Source organism: Canis aureus, chromosome 2 (assembly GCF_053574225.1).
Source record: "Canis aureus isolate CA01 chromosome 2, VMU_Caureus_v.1.0, whole genome shotgun sequence".
Classification (NCBI taxonomy): Eukaryota; Metazoa; Chordata; class Mammalia; order Carnivora; family Canidae; genus Canis; species Canis aureus.
In genome coordinates this window covers 17154238-17172017 of record NC_135612.1, presented here as the reverse complement: position 1 = coordinate 17172017, position 17780 = coordinate 17154238, and the positions used below count along the sequence as shown (strand labels likewise).

Sequence of the window (17780 nt, the reverse complement as noted above, 5' to 3'; positions counted from 1 at the left end):
GCCTTCAAGGTATTAGATGATGCTCAAACATATTAATGTGGGGCCTTTGCTTTGCTCAGTTCTCTAATTCAATTATTAATCTCTTCAGAAACCCTCTCACAGACACACCCAGAAATGATATTTTACCAGCTATCTAGGTGTCCCAGGCAAGGTGACACACACAAAAACCATCACAGATTGGAATCAGAGACCTAAAAACACATGTGCAAGTTCACACAAACCTGAAGTCCTGACTCTTGGTCTAATGCTCTTTCTTATGCACCTTGATGCTTTGTTATGTAACATTAGAGTATATACAGAGTCAAAGGTTTTGGGAAACATGTAAGAATATATCCTATTAAGCAAACCTTAATATAAGAAAGTCCATATTTATATACTTGATTCAATGTCAGTGAATTTTATCTTTGCAAACAGATTCACTGAAAGCTTTAAGTAAACCACTAGTTTTTAAAGGTGTTTTATTGGTTTGGTTTGTACTATATTCATGACGCTATATGTTTATAGCGTAAAATATTCCAACTCATACACTGCCTTTGAATTATTTATTTTTGTTCTTATAGATTTTGTCCTGATAGATTTTTAATGGATAGATAATGCAGAAAGAAAACTTGATTAGTGCCTTGGTAACAGATGATACTGTGACTAAACCTCAACCCAAATGCCCATGTCATAAAAAAATATTCCAGTATTTATAGTACTTATTTTTGAGTGGGGCTATAGAAAAACTTCTTGAAAACTATCACCCAAATTCTAACATAAGGAGGAGCAAGTCTAGGGCAGAATTGGGAAAAAAGTGTGTGTAAGTGTCTGACACTGTTGGTTAGTCAGCAAGTAAGGCATTAAAAAGGAAAAGATTAAAAATTTTTGATTATCTTATTCACATGCCTTGTAAAATATGACTATTCTTTGAAAAACAGGCAAATCTGAGATTTTCTTATACAGTGCTTATTCCAAAATCTGTTAATCATTTCTTGACATTCATGATGTTCAAAAAGATTTTAAACATTGCTGAAAATATACCATTATAGATAATACACTCACTGTTTCTTCTCTCCTATATATGCCGCTAAGTGCCTGCCACTTAGTAGATACTTAATACAAATTTGTTGAATGAATACATAAATACATGGTAATTTTCAATGTAGGAATAATTTTAATATATCAAAGAGAATTATTTAATTTCTTGGTCTTTAAACATTTTATTAGAGGAATAAATTCTTACCGAGAACTATAGCAATCACAACTTTATTATCTCCTGTTTATTATGGATGTTATATAGCAAGGAGAAATCAGGCTATTATTTCCTTGGTAGCTATAACTTCCATGGATTTTCTCATGTCAATATAATCACTTAGCCAAAGAAGTTGGTTGGCAATATCAAGGAGGGTCTTACCAATGATTAAGTAATGCATTTTAATTGTGTCCTCAACTCTTGTGATTCAAAAAAAAAAAAAAAAAACACTAAAAGCTGATGTTAAGACAGTAAAATTTAGATAAACTGACAACTGCGCTTTCACACAGATCATCCTCTCCTGTTCTTTAGGCCACTGCCTCAACTGAAAAGGCATCTACATTGTTGAGCGTCTAGCTAAACTCCTCCATAGTATTGGTGACTTGGCATCCATTGTATGTGGCTAATCAGCCTGCAGGGGCCTCACACTGACACTAACCCCTCCCTCAAGTGCATCCCTAGGTAACAATCAGCAGAATCACAGGGAAATATAAATTCCTGCTATGACTTCTGTGACACCCTGAACATAAACAGCTTCTTCGGCATGAATTGTCCCCCATCTTCTTCCTTTGTGTGCCTCTTAAATAAGATTCATGTGAAGTTTACAAAAAAGCCCCGCATTTTTGGGATTGAATTGACCAATATGGCCCTAGGCAAGGAACAACCAAAAGTACTCCGCCTGCAGATCCTCATAAAAGCTGGTATCCCAGATCCTGCAGCTTACTCTCTGCCTGCACCCTGACTTGATCTTGATTTTTTCAGGCATGCCCTGGAATGCCTCTAGCACCTGTGAGGAAAAAAAAAGAAAAAAAAATTCTTTATCACACTTTACCTTACTATCCTTGTTGAACTATGGCTCCCCATCCAACACCTCCATCCCCTGGAGACTCTACTCAATAAATAATATTCTAGCAAAATCACAACATACTAGGTCTTAGGTTGTCAAAACATACATGACACCATCAATATGATCAATATACTTTAATAAACACCCAAGTAACTATTTGGCTACTGGCAATTAATATAATTTTGGAAATGTAGGGAATTTAGCATAAAATGATAGGGTGAATTTTACTTTGATGCCATTATTTTAATAGCCTATACATGTGGGTAGGCTGCATTTAGAATGCTCTGTGGATGGAGGAGTCTAGGCCAAATGGCTCCATTAGCTTTGGAAGCTCTTTGTTAACTATTCTAGAATTATGGTGAAGCCTGAGGCCACATTGAAGGGTCACTGAATGACTTGATTCTTCATAGTAAATTGCAGAAATTAAGGAATAATTTTCAACACTATATTTATTGACTTCATGAAAGCTATTAGTATCTTTAAAAGGACTGGCTGCATGAAGATAGTTAAATATAGTAGTAGTCCCCCTCTCCCATCCCTCTGTCACTGCTGAGGTCACTTTATCTATTCAATAAATAGTTATTGACTGGCCACTCTGTGACCAGCCTCAACAGTTGATGAAGGCGTGACAAATAGTGAATAAGACATGATTCTTCATGTACCTCAATACTAGTAGCTTAAGAGAATCAGATTTAATACTGGGCTCATTTTGACATTGTATACAGATTCGAGGAGCTGTGTCACCTTCTTGCTGTCCTATCTCTGAGCTATTGCCTTGCTTCCCGACAAGCAATTCCTAAATTTAAGGATAATTTTGAACATGTTTTCTTTCAGGTGTTCCTCGTGGCTGGAATTTGGCTCCTGATCCCCAGAATTCATAGTGAGACTTTTCTGTAGTATTACATTCCTTATATTAACATAACCATCAAAAACCATCTAAACATTAGTTATCGCCAAATTCCTCTGATAGTTTCTCTTCTATTTTGAGACTTTCAGATATATACTGCTATGGAAACTCATTAATGCAAAGTGCATACCGACTTCAACTCCAATTACTTCTTGACAGTCTTAGGACCTTTGCTATAAATTGCAGAATAGTGATACAAACAGTTTTGCAAGGGTGTAGAATGTTTATGTTAAACACAATCTGCCTTACCTCTTAGGCCATAAGATTTTTGAAACATAGAACCAAGCTGTATTCTTGTCACTCAGCATTTAAGACATGTTATGTTGCTTTATCAAATATTTCAATGTTTTAATCCAGAGCTATATAGGAATAGATGAAGAATATCTTTTTTCTTTTTTTCATTCAAGAATGACTCAGCTGGTTTAGCCAAGAGAATGGAGTGACTGTTAATTATAATTTTTCCTCCAGTTTGGCATCATTTGCTGCCCCCTATTGAAATAACTTCAAAATAGTCCAGAGCTTCAGCAGTGATGTATGCACATGCTCCCCCAAATCCCCATAACTGCATTCTTACTGACTTCTTTCGTAATGGCTCCAGTAGCTTCAGTATTTTTAAATTGAAATATAATTCACATATTAAAATACTCACCCTTTTAAAGCATACAATTCAGTGGAGTATAGTATATTCACAAACTGGTATAGTTGTCACAGCTATCAAATTCCAGAATATTTTTATCACCTGAAAAATAAATCCCATACCTATTAGCATTTACTCCTCCATCCCTCCAGGCCTTTGAAGCAATAAGCTCTTTTCTGTATTTGTGGGTTTGCCTATTGTAAACATTTCATACAAAAAGAATTGTGTGATATGTGGTCTTTTATACCTGGCTCCTTTCACTTAGCATAATGTTTTAAAGGTTCATCCGTGTTGTATCATGGATTATTACTTGTTCTTTTGGCTAAGTAATATTCTATTATATGGAAAGGCTACATTTTTTTGTGCCATCATCAGTTGATGGATCTTTGAATTGTGTTCACTTTTCTGGGAATAGTAGTCTTAAAAACATTTAACTAGTTTGTATATGGACATGTGCTTTCAATTCTCTTAGATACATATGTAGGAGTAGAATTTCTGGATCATATTGTAATTTTATGTTTAAATTTTTGAGGACCTGCCAAACTGCTTTCCAAACTAGTTGCACTATTTTATTTTCTGACCAGCAAAATAGGAAAGTTCCTATTTTTCCACATGATTGCCAACACTTGTTACTGTTTGTCCCTTTATAAACATCCTAGTATTTGTAGAATAGTATCTCATTATGGTTTTGATTTATATTTCCCTAATGATATTGAATATATCTATTATCCACTTGCACATCTTCTTTGAAAAAAAAGAATATTATGTTCAAATATCTTGTCCATTTTATGATAGTTATTGGACTTCTTACTGTTTAGTTCTAATAGTTAAATACTTTGGATACTAGATCCCTATAAGATACAGGATTTGAAAATATTTTCTCTCATTCTGTGAATTTTCTTTCTACTTTCTGGAGAGTGTACTCTGAAGCCCAAAAGTGTAAAAATCTGATGAAGCCAAATTAGTCTATATTTTCCCCTTAGGTTGCTTTTGGTTTTGGTGTCCTATTTAAGGATCCATTGCTTGATCTAAGTTTACAGACATTAATACTGATGTTTTATACTTAGAGTTATATAATAATAATCTCATACCTTTGATTCATTTTGAATTTTTGCATATACTGTGATAAAAGATTACATCTTCTTTCATTTACATGTGGATATCCAATTGGCTACAAACTGTAACTTGAAAAAAAAAACAGTTCTTTTTCATTGAATTATCGGGGCTTACTTTTCGAAAAAAAATTTAATTGAAGTTTGGTTGACATATGTTATTTTCAGAGGTATAACATAGTGATTGGCTAATCTATACATTACCATATGCTACCACAGATGTAGCTATTATCAGTCACCATTCAACATTATTACAATACCAGGGACTGTGTTCCCTGTGCTGTCATTTTCATCCCCGTAACTTATTCATTCCATATCTGGAAGCCTATGCTTCTCACTCCCTTAGACCCATTTTGGCCATGTTCTCTCTTTTCCCTATGGCAGCCACAAGTTTGGTCTTTATAGATCTGTTTCTGCTCATTGTTTGTTTACTCATTTCGATTTTCTTTTAGATTTTACCTATAGGTGAAATTATAGTATTTGGCTTTCTCTGATTTATTTCACTGAATATAATATTATCTATGTTCATCCATGTTGTTGTAAATGGCAAGATCTCATTATTTTTTATAACTGAGTAATATTCCATTGTATGCATGTATGTAGGTATATATACCACATTTTTATGCACTCATCATTAGATACTTGTGTTGCTTCCATATCTTGGCTATTATAAGTAATGTTGCAGTAAACATAGGAATGTGTATATGTTTTAGGAGCCAGAAATGAAATTACTGGATTATATGGTATTTATATTTTTAGTTTTCTGAGGAACCTCCATATTGTTTTTTCACAGTAACTATACCAATTTACACTCCCCAGGACAGTGCACAAAGGGTTTCTTTCTTTTTTTTTTTTTAAAGATTTTATTTTTATTTTTTTTATTTTTTAATTTTTATCTACTTATGATAGGCACACAGTGAGAGAGAGAGAGGCAGAGACACAGGCAGAGGGAGAAGCAGGCTCCATGCACCAGGAGCCCGACGTGGGATTCGATCCTGGGTCTCCAGGATCGCGCCCTGGGCCAAAGGCAGGCGCTAAACCGCTACGCCACCCAGGGATCCCCAAAGGGTTTCTTTTTATGTATCTCTTCACCAACTCTTGTTATTTCTTGTCTTTTTGATACTAGTTATTCCAAAAGGTGTAAAGTAATACTTTATTGTGGTTTTGATCTGCATTTCCTTAATAATGAGTAATATTGAGCATCTTTTCATTTGTGTATTGGCTATCTGTATGTGTTCTTTGGAAAGATGTCTATTTAGGTACTCTGTCCATTTTTAAATTAGATCATTTGTTTCTTTGTGTGTGGGTGTTGGTGTATGTGTTTGCATTGTATAAGTTCTCCATATATTTTGAATACTAACCCCTTTGGCTATTTTGGATACTTCCCCTTATGGGAAATATAATTTGTGAATATCTTCTCCCATTCAGTAGATAGCCTTTTCATTTTATTGGCTTCCTTCACTGTATAAAAGCTTTTTTTAGTTTGGTGTGGTTCCAGTAGTTTATTTTTGCTTTTTTCCCCTTGCTCAGAAGACACATCTAGGAAATTTGTTGATAAGACTAATGTCAAAGAGATTATGACCTATGTTTTCTGCTTGATTTTTATGGTTTCAAGTCTCACATTTAGGTATTTAATACATTTTGAGTTTATTTTTATATATGTTGCAAGAAAGTGGCTTAGTTTCATTTAGTTTTCCTACAATCACTTATTAAAGAGATTGTCTTTTCCTTGTTGTATATTCTTGCCTCTTTTGTTAGAGATTAATTAACCATATAAGTGACGGTTTCTCTCTGGGCTCTCTATTCTGTTCTCTTTATGTATCTATTTTTATGCCAGTGCCATACTGTTTTAATGACTACAGTTTTGTGAAGTATCTCAGAATCTGGGATTGTTATATCTCCAGCTTTGTTCTTTCTTAAGATTGCTTTGGCTATACAGAGTCCTTTGTAGTTCCATACAAATTTTAAGTTATTTATTATAGTCCTTTGAAAAATGCTGTTGGTATTTTGATAGGGATTGTATCAAATCTGTAGATTGTTTTAGGTAGTATGGGCATTTTAACAACATTAATTCTTCTAATCCACAAGTATGAAATATCTTTCCATTTGTGTCATCATCACTTGCTTTCATCAGTGTCTTATTATTTTCAAAGTACAGGTATTTCATCTTCTTGGTTAAGTTTATTCCTAGATATTTTATTCTTTTTGGTTCAGTTGTAAATGAAATTATTTTTTAATGATTTTATTTATTGATTCATGAGAGACAGACTCAAGCAGAGACACGGGGAGGGGGAAAAGGAGGCTCCCTGTGGGGAAGCTGATGTGGGACTCGATCCTAGGCCCCCAGGATCATGCCCTGAGCTGAAGGCAAGATTCTCAACCACATCCAGGCATCCCAATGAAATTATTTTCTTAATTTCTCTTTCTCTCACCTTATCATTATTAGATAATATACAACAGATTTATGCATATTAATTGTGTATTGTGCAACTTTATTGAGTTATTACTTCTAAAAGTGTTTTGGGTTTTCCATATACTGTATCATGTCATTTACAAAATAGTGAAAGTTTTATTTCTTCCTTGTCAATTTGGGTGCTTTTTATTTCTTTTTGTTGTCTGATTGCTGCAACTAGGACTTCCAGTAGTGTGTTGAATAAAAGTGGCAAGAATGGATATCCTTCTCTTGTCCCTGATTTTAGTGGGAAAGCTCTGTTTTTCAACAGTGAGTATGATGTTAGTTGTGGGTTTAATAAATATAGCCTTTATTATGTAGAGATATATTTCCTCTAGGCCCACTTTGTTGATATTGTTTATTATGAATGGATATCATACTTTGTCTACTGCTTTTTCTGCATCTATTGAGGTAATTAAATGATTTTTATCCTAAATGTTATTGATGTCTTTTACATTTGTTGATTTGCAAATATTGAACCATCCTTGCATTCCTTTGCACTTGATCTTGGTGGATGAACCTTCTAATGTACTGTTTTTTTGTTTTTTTTTTAATTTTATTTTTTTTAAGATTTATTTATTTATTTATGATAGACATAGAGAGAGGCAGAGACAAAGGAGGAGGGAGAAGCAGGCTCCATGCTAGGAGCCTGACGTGGGACTCGATCCCGGGACTCCAGGATCGCGCCCTGGGCCAAAGGCAGGCGCCAAACCACTGAGCCACCCAGGGATCCCCTAATGTACTGTTAAATGAAGTTTGCTAATATTTTGTTGAGGATTTTTGCATCTACATTCATCTGATATTTTAATCTATAGTTCTGTGTGTGTGTGTGTGTGTGTGTGTGTGTGTATGTGTGTGTTTGGTTTAAGTACCAGGGTGAAACTAACTTCATAGAATGAATTTTTAAGTTTTCCTGCTCCTTACATTTTTTGGAAGAGTTGAGGAGAATGGATATTAATTCTTCCTTAAATATTTGGTTGAATTTACTTGTGAACTCATTGAGTTCTGGGCTGTGTTTGTTCAGAGTTTTTTGATCAATGATTCAATTTTGTTACAAGTAATTCATCTGATTAGATTTTCTCTTTGTTTCAGATTTAGTTTGGGAAGATTGTGTATTTCATCTAGGTTGTCTAACATGTTAGCATATAATTTTTTGTAGTAGTTTCTGTAATGCTTTTATTTCTTTATGTCTCTTCTTTATTTTCTGACTTTATTTGGGTCTTCTCTTTTTCTTGATGGGTCTGGCTACAGATTTTCCAATTTTATTTATCTTTCCAAAGAATTAACTTTTGTTTTCATTGATCATTTCTTTTTTGGTTTTTATCTCATTTATTTTCACTCTGATCTTTATTATTTCTTTCTTTTTGCTTACTTTGGTCTCTGCTCTTTTTTAGTTCTGTTAGGCATAAGGTTAGATAGTTTAGGATTTTTCTTATTCCTTGAGGTAGGCCTGTATTGCTACAAATTTTCCTCTTCAAACTGCTTTTGCTGTGTTCTGAAGACTTGGGACTGTTGTGTTTTCGTTTTCATTTGTCTCCATGTATTTCATTATTTTCTATTTGATTTCTTGGTTGACTCATTTGGTTTTTAGTATCATGTTTAACTTCTACATGCTTGTTTTTTTTCCTGATTTTCCCTATAATTGACTTATAATTCCATACCACTGTGGTCAGAAAAGATGCTTGATATGATTTAAGCATTGTTAAATTTATTGAGACTTGTTTTGTAGCTTAACATGTCATGTATCTTAGGGAATGTTCCATGTGCATTTGAAAAAAATGTTTTCAAATAGGATCTTCTGTATAAACTCTTAAGTTTACTTGGTCAAATGTGTCATTCAAAGACCCTATTTCCTTATTGATTTTCTACCTGGATGATTTATACATATATGTAAGTGGGATGTAAGTAATAATACAGTACTATTGTTGTATCTCCTTCACTTTCTCCCTTTATTTCTGTTAGTGTTTACTTTATATATTTAGGTGCTCCTAAGTTGGGTACATAGATACATACAATTTTTATATCATTTTGTCAGATTGACCCCTTTATCATTATATAATGCCCTTTTTGTTTATTGTTTTTGTCCTTGTTTAGTGTCCATATATTGTCTGATGTAAATATTGCTATGCTTCAATACCATGCCTACTTCTTTCTTGTTATTCTTACTGTTGTCTCTATCTTTTGTTTTGCAGAATCTGTTCAGTTAGGCTTCAGTTCTCTAGGAGGCATTGCTCTATAAGTAATGTAGATATGGTATATACCTGGAGTTGTGTGTTTAGGGTCTTCCTACAACTCCATCTTGGACTGTGGCCCCACCCTTATCAAAATTAGTTTACCATAAATACATAGGTTAATTAACCTACTTACAGTTTAATTCTAGCCATCTATATATCTATTCCTATGTCAGTACCAGATAACCTTAATTGTTGTAGATTTATAGGAAGTTTTGAAATTGAGAGTGATGAATCTTCAGACTTTATTCTTCCTTTTCAAGATTCTCTTATTTAGTCCCTTGCATTTCCACATGAATTTTTGTATGTTTCTAAAAAAAAAAAAAAAAAAAAAGTAGCTAGGATTTTGATAAGATTCTGTTGAATCTGTACATGAATTGGAGGTATATTGCCATTTTGGTAAGTCTTCTATATGTATATGGGATATGTTTTCATTTATTTAGGTCTTCTTTCAAATATATTTTGAATATATATATTCCTTTCAAAAATTCCTTTCAAAATACTCCTCTCAAAAATATTTTGCAGTTTCAGTACATAAGTAAGTCTTGAATTTCTCTGGTTAAATTTATACCTTAGTGTTTTATTCTCTTTGATACTAGTACAAGTAGAATTGCTTTTTCAGTACCAGGTGTATATAAATACATTTTTTGCATTATTTTGTATCCTACAAACTTGCTGAACTTTTCTGTTAGCTATAGTAGTTTTCTTGTGGATTCTTTGGGATTTTCTCTATAAAATTATGGCACTTGTAAGTAGAGATGGAATATTTTCTTTCTAATCATGACGTCTTTTATTTGTTTTCCTTTTCAAATTTCCCAGGCTAGAACCTTCAGTACAATGTAGACTAAAAGCAGTGAAAGCAAACATCTTTGTCTAGTCCCTCTAACATGATCTTAGAGTGGAAGCATTCACTCTTTAATCTGATATTAGCTATCAGAGGTTTTTATTCATCCATTCATTTGTAGTAGTAGTAGTAGTAGTAGTAGAAGTAGTAGTAATAAAAGAAGAAGAAATCTCTTACTATGTTGAGGGAGTGTTTTTGTATTCCTATTTTGGTAAGTATTTTTATCCTAAAGATATATTGTGTTTTGTAAAAATGCTTTTTCTCTATGCATGTGATCATATGGAATGTGTCCTTTATTAATATGGTATATTACATTGATGGATTTTATATTTATAAAATAGACTTGCATTTCTAGTATAAAGCCTCATTGGAATGTGATGTAATTTTTTTATATGTTGGTGAAAAGAGTTGGCTAGAATGGTATTGAAGATTATTTATCTTTATTTGTTGGAGGAAAGGTGTTGGTCTATAGTTTTCTTGTGTTCTCTTGCTTTGGCTTTGGTATTTGAGTAATATTGGTCTCATAGAATGAATTGTGAAATATTACCTCATCTTTTGCTTTTTGCACACAGATGTGTATAGCTCCTTTATTTATAATGGCTCAGAATTAGAGATAACCAATTTTTTTTCAATAGTTGAATGGATAAACATTCTGTGGTACACTCATATGGTGGAATATTATAAAAGGAAATGAGGTATCAAGTCATGAAAAGGCATGGGGGGACACTTAAGTGCATATTAAATTTAAGAAGCCAGACTGAAAAAGACTATATGCTCTCCATTCTAATTATATGACATTGTGAGGGAGGAAAAACTATGAAGATGGTAAAAAGATCACCAGTTGTCAAATTTCAGGGATGGAAGAATAAATATGAGAGAATATTAGAGTAGCAAAACTATTCTGTGTTATACTATAATGGTGGATCCATGGCATTGTGTTTGTCAAAACTCATAGATCTGTATGACACAAACTGTGAACCTCAACATGTACTATAGACCATAATTAGTAATAATAAATTGATATTGGTTCATCACCTGTAGCAAATCCAGTACACTAATGCAAGATGTTAGAAATAGAATAGTAAGAGATATTCTCTTTCTGCTCACTTGTTTGGTAAATCAAACAGTTTTAAAAAGAAAGTTGATTGATTTATATATATTACAGTCTAGTTCATATTAAAATCAACTGAATCATAGTAGCAGAAAAAAATTGTGCCTATAGATTTCCATTCTCTCTTCCATCTTTTTGTTATTATGTATGAATAGGATAATATATTCATTACTGGTAAGCCCATCAACACAGATTTGTAATCATTACTTTATCTAGTTGTTTTAACCATATGGGAGAAAAAATGCATTACAAATAAATATAACATTTATACTGTCTTATATATTCACCTACATAGTTGCTTTTATCAACATTATTTTCTGTGTTCATTCAAGTTAGTAGGCAGTTATTGCATGAAGTGAATTCACTTCCATCTGAAGGAGTTATTGTGCCCAAATTCAAGAAACCATCTTAGCAGTATAATAAAACCAGTTCTCAGTATTTTTGCCACAAATTACAGAGGAATTCTCCCGTGTCAATAAACTCTACCTTTTATTTTACTTTCCTATATCCAAAACTTTCAAGGTACTCATATACATTTAATTCTTAGGATTTCTGGTTTATATTAGCTAGATATTTCAGTTATTTGGGGACATATGCTGTTTCTTCTTATTATGTAAGAAATACTATGCATTTCTTTACTTAGATTATGCTGTTATATAAACCTTATTATTATAAATCTATTGATGGGAATAAGGAAGGCACAAGCAGATCATGAGAACAAGCACCATCATCTTAGGAAAGGGTATGATTTGAGAAATTTAAAATGTCTTCCTGTGAGCAAAGACTTTTCTGCTTTATCGGGAAAAGAAAATTTCTTTTGTTAGCCTGAAAAATTTAGGAGGATCTGAACACTCAACATTCTTAGGCTTAATTACCCAGGTGTGTAATACCAAGTTTGGGGATTAACTTATTTTTCTATCAAGCTCTCATGTGGATATATGAGTATCTTAGGGTGAGTGTTTAGGCTTCCGTGCAATTCACTTAAACTCAAAAGCAAATTCTGTGCTTGATTTTCAACATGTGGCTCCCCATTGCTGTGAAAGGTTCTGTTTAAAACTGCTATTGATGCCCTTCACTTTTGGGACCACAGATCAAAGCAACTATTTATCGTTTCCTTTTTCTTTTGTCCAAAGCTGCCAGAATCATCAAAAGGAGTCAAGTCACTTCTGGTACACACTGGGGTATTTTGGGCTTCCTGGAAAGCTGAGCATGAAGAAAATTTAAGAACTATTACTTTCCTGGGAGTTTTGACCTCAGGCAATGCAACTAAAGCAGGAAGGTCCAGAGTGGAGTGAGAAGATGATGAGTTTTTGGTGAAGACACTACTTCATAAGCTATAAAGAGACAAAACAGTTTGCTAGCCTTTCAGGAAATCTTGGACAGGTGGTACATAAACCATATTTCAGAACAAATAACAAGAGAGATAAATAAAAATAAAATGAATATATCTTCCATATATTACTTGCCTCTTGTTGCCCAAAGATCAATATTTATTCCATGGAAATTCAACAACTTTGTACTTTCAGGTTGTACCAACTAGCTCTTTTAGCACAATTGCTCATTACCAATATTTGTCTTCAAACAGTTGTTCATATCTCAAATGTGGAGATTTGTGAATGGTAATATGCAGGTTTAGTGTACAACAGATAGTTATCAATATAAGTGTTTATACTATATACTTAGCATATCATTTATAATATTATATACTTCCACAAACATATACACACACTGGATATATTATATTATAACTTTTTATATATGTACTTAATGTATGTATATGAAGACATATGTATTAACCCTGGCTAAAAAATATGCCATATACACTTAGATACCATTAAAATAAAAATTTAAACTTCACTTAGATATTCAAGGACCTCCAAGACACAATACTATTTCACCTAGTTTTAAGTGAACTATGTCACATAAGTAAAATATTTGTTGTGGATATTTCTACAGACACACTTTCATGTATTAAGGATGCTATCCATTCTGGTTTGTTAATTTTTAGTATGTATATGGTGGAATTTTATCATATGCTTTTACCATATCAATTTAATTTTGTCACATGCTTTTTACCATATTGATGAACATTATGAATTTAGTTCCTGACATTTTGTTCAGCAATTTTATGTCTAATTACATGACATTTATTATTATTCTTAAAAGTAAGTACAAATTTAAAAAACAAAAGTATATTTTTGATTTGTGCTATCCTTTTCAAGTTTTGATATCAAAGTTATTCTAACATTATAAAAAAGTTGAACAATTCCTTTTTTACATATTCAGAAATATTAAGTTGGTAAACTTGGAAAAAAATATTCTGTACATATTTAGCAAAATGCAATGAAAATTCAGAACTATGGAATTAAAGATTTTTTCCACCTGAATAAAATGTTCTATCTGTAAGCTATAGCTACTATCAGCAAAGACTAAAGCCCTTCAGTTTTGATTGGAGAAATTGAAGGATTATGAATTTATTTTCACTTAGATACTTGTCTACAAGGCATTATTTATGATTTTTAATGTTAGAAAATTTTTTGATGGGCTTTCTTTGCTAATAGCTCTTTCTCTACCCAATTAAGGCATTTTAACAGTACAGTATTAGGATTGGAGAGGTGGATATCTATGTAAATAACTATACTGTTTCTCTTATTGATCATTTTAATAAGAAATATCACTATGACTAGTTTTATTTATCCACTAGAGTGTATGGTTTTTAATATTTAAGTAGCAGTGAATTTCATGCAGTGTTACATGTTCTAAAGTCTGTGACAGTCTTGTGAATTACAGTATGTTAGATTATCAGCATACAATAGTATACTCTGAGTGTAATTAATATGGTAAAACTAGTTTATTTTTGGTTTCTTTATTAGTAAATTTTAAATTAATGTTGCTGATCCAGGGGATAGTATGTAAATAAAAAATTCTAAACCTATTCTAAAAACTCTTAAAAACTTCCTGCAACACCAAAAGATTCAGAGCTATTTGGCAGGTGCTGAAGATGGGTAAGAATATTAACTTAAAAATAACAAATTAACTTACAAATGCAAATAAATTAACTTACAAAACAAATAAATAGCTTATCTTCCTACAAGTTAAACCAATGAGTATATTCAGTTTTAAGTTTTTTTTAAGATTTTATTTATTAAAAAAAAAAGATTTTATTTATTTATTCATGAGAGAGACAGAGAGGCAGGCAAAGCCATAGGCAGAGGGAGAAGCAGGCTCTTCATAGGGAGCCTGATGTGGGACTTGATCCCCAAACTGGGATCACACTCTGAGCCAAAGGCAGGCACTTAAACACTGATCTACCAAGCATCCCAGTTTTAAGTGGTCTTAATATAAATGACTTACTGAAATAAACTAGTCCCTCAGTTACCTGAAATTTTCAGCAAAATCTCATACATTTCAATGAGCCAATGAAGAGTACATTCGCACCAAGGATTCCCACATTTGTACTACTGGCTTATAATTGATGTGAGAAACTGAAGCAAGTGGGCTCGTTATCACTGCTGCTTCACTAGAATTTAAAATTCTAGTGACTAGTTCTGGTCTCAACCATTCCCTTGTTGTGGGGATGGAATCTGAGTTTCTTTGTGAGAGCCAGAAATCACTTGGACATATAGACCTACAGGAGACAAGGAAAGAAATGAATAGAACGAGGATTGGAGGGCAGAGGTGTGTGTACAGGTGTAGTAGCATGCTTGTGTATGTGACAGGCAGGTGTGAATGTATGTCCCTGTTCAGAGGGATTAAGACTGGTAATAACTGAGCAGTTCAGAATTTCCACAAAGTTTTCTTTGCAGCATTTGGTCATATCAGGATGTATTTCAGGACATGGAGTGTTCTACCCATACTTAATACATACGTATTTAATTTCTTAATGCACTAGATCCCAGCTAAGGAATAACTAGCTAATTAAATTGTTTTCTGTTTGAATTGGTTACAATAGCTTGAGGTTATCTCTAGTGTGTGCACCTTTAGAGCTCTCTTGGCAAATTTGGGTTCTATGTCTTTAGCTAAGACAACTTCCATTAGGATACACTTATTTGAAAACCTTAATTTTGTGCTCGCTTCAGCAGCACATATACTGAAAACCTTAATTTCAGCATAAGGTACTTTTAAAAAATCATATTTCAAAGATTCCTTCTGTAAGTATCCAATCTTCCAATATTAAGATGGTAGTATAGATTTAAATTATAATCTTAATTTTAGGGGAAGTATTTGGTTATAAACAGGACTTTATTTTAAATGACCATATTCTGAGGGCCACCTGGATGGCTCAGTCGGTTAAGTGTCAGGTCATGATCTCAGGGTCCTGGAATCCAACCCTGCATTAGGCTTCTAGCTCTGTGGGAGTCTGCTTGTCCCTCTCCCCCTCCCTCTGCTGTTCCTGTTCATGTTCCGTCTCTCTCTCAAATAATAGAATATTTTTAAAATGACCATGTTTTGAATATTGTTTTCTCATTTAAAATAGCAGCTAGTATTTAGGGAGAATTTTGTTACTTATGATTTAGGTCATTTCAGATTGTAGCCCTTTTAAAACAATAGTTCAAAAACAATTTAAAAATAATCAGCTTTAAGCAAATTCAGCTATGCCAACTGCTTACCAGGTCTCTGAATTTGGGCAAGTATTTCACTTTTCTGAGTCTCATTTCCTTATGTAAAATAGAAATAATACTTTATGGTTGTATTATAGAAGATGTTACTAGAAAAATGGTAAATAGAACTATTTTTTTGTGTGTGCAAATAGAGACATATAGTCTTCTGGTACTCAATAAGCAACTTGATACAATTTGCAATATTTGAATAGATAAGCTTAACCTTAAGAACTTGGGATGTATCTTGATTTTGATGCATCTTAAGTTAGAATCTATATAGGCTATCATTGGTTTTAGGATCATTTCTCAGCATTTTCATTAAAGAGAGTATGGCCAAACATTGCCAGTATTTAGACAACCAGATATTTCATACTTTTTCTCGCCCATTTCCCAAGCAAATTCTATGTGTGGCTTTGTTCGGAGCATTTTTTATTACTTCTTAAAATTAAGACCTACTGATTAAAGAGACACTTAGTAAATCACATTCATTCTGAAATAATGTTTCACAAATAAAAGCACTGTCACTTAAGTAATGATTCATGCTAATGATATATCTGCCATAGCTGTGACTTCATTTCCTTCCGTTTTCTTTATCATTCTCCAAAATTTCATCTTCATTGAATTTGGATTTGTTTATAAGTCAGGCATTTGTAGTATTTCGTTCTTAGAATAGTGCTCACTGAGATGTGATACGTTTCAAGTCAGTTAGCTAAAGTTTAATGCATATTTATTATTTTTCAATTTTAGCTCACCAAACAATAGGTGCAAAGAAGCAATGCTCCTGCTGTTTAGGCTCAGACAATAGGAGTAGATATCCCTATTTCTTCAATTAATTCACTCTGCCTTTACTCATACATATCTTCTGATGCATTGGTGTGATAATTTTGACTTTATTCCTCATTTCAGTTTGAGTGTGGATCTTTTGTTGTTGTTTTTCTTTTTAATTTTATTTTAATTTTTTAACATTGCTAATACTTATTTTAGATGATTGATTTCTGTGATTTATTAATATGATAATTAAAATAAATTATTCCTACTTAAATTCTTCTTGATAATAATATATATATATTATATATAAACTATAAATATATAAATAGTAGTAGTTCTTAATAGTATTTTGGTAGAGTTGTTTTTCACAAATTAAGAATAATGAAGGGCAGGAACACAAGGGAATTGAATCTTGATTAGCTTATCCATCATATCCTGTGTATAAATCTTTCATGGTTTTCCAAATGCTGTAGGATAAACACAAATTCTATTACATGGCCCCCAAATCCTGAACCAGTCATCATAGTCATTATTAACTTTTCCAGCCTTAATTGCATGGCAATCCTAGTGGCTTTCTGTATTCTCTTATTTCCCTGTTCCTTCCCACTATAAGGTATGTGCAAATATGTTTTCTGTGCCTGAAACTCTCCATACCACACCCCAGCTTGTAATTCTTACCTAACTTTCAGATTTTGGTCAAATTTTAGAATTTCCCAGTGATATACTATCTCATCTCCCTCAGAGGTCAAATTGCTTAATAATAATATCGACTTTTATTTTACAGCACTGTATTCCAAAATTTCTTTCTACACGATTAACACAGTTATAATTTTACATCAGGTGATTTTTTTATTAGTATTTATATTTACTATTTGATTATAAGCTTATTTTGTTAAACAGATGTATGAGTAGATGAATGAAACTAATTTATACCTTTAAGAGATCAAGTACAGTGCTGGTGTGAACAAACAATATCTCTTTTACCCAAACAGATTAATGAGACCACTCCTGTTTTATTATAGTGTTGTATATGTGACAA

At 32.7% G+C, this 17780-nt stretch overlaps 1 long non-coding RNA gene across 1 annotated transcript in view; it reads left to right on the top strand.

Moving 5' to 3' along the window:
* The window catches only part of LOC144293684 (uncharacterized), a 111417-nt gene extending 98587 nt beyond the window's left edge, over positions 1-12830 (top strand). The window contains exon 4 of the long non-coding RNA XR_013360925.1: positions 12506-12830. This is a non-coding gene — a long non-coding RNA (uncharacterized LOC144293684). The remainder of the gene's footprint in view (positions 1-12505) is intronic.
* Positions 12831-17780: the final 4950 nt, after the last annotated feature.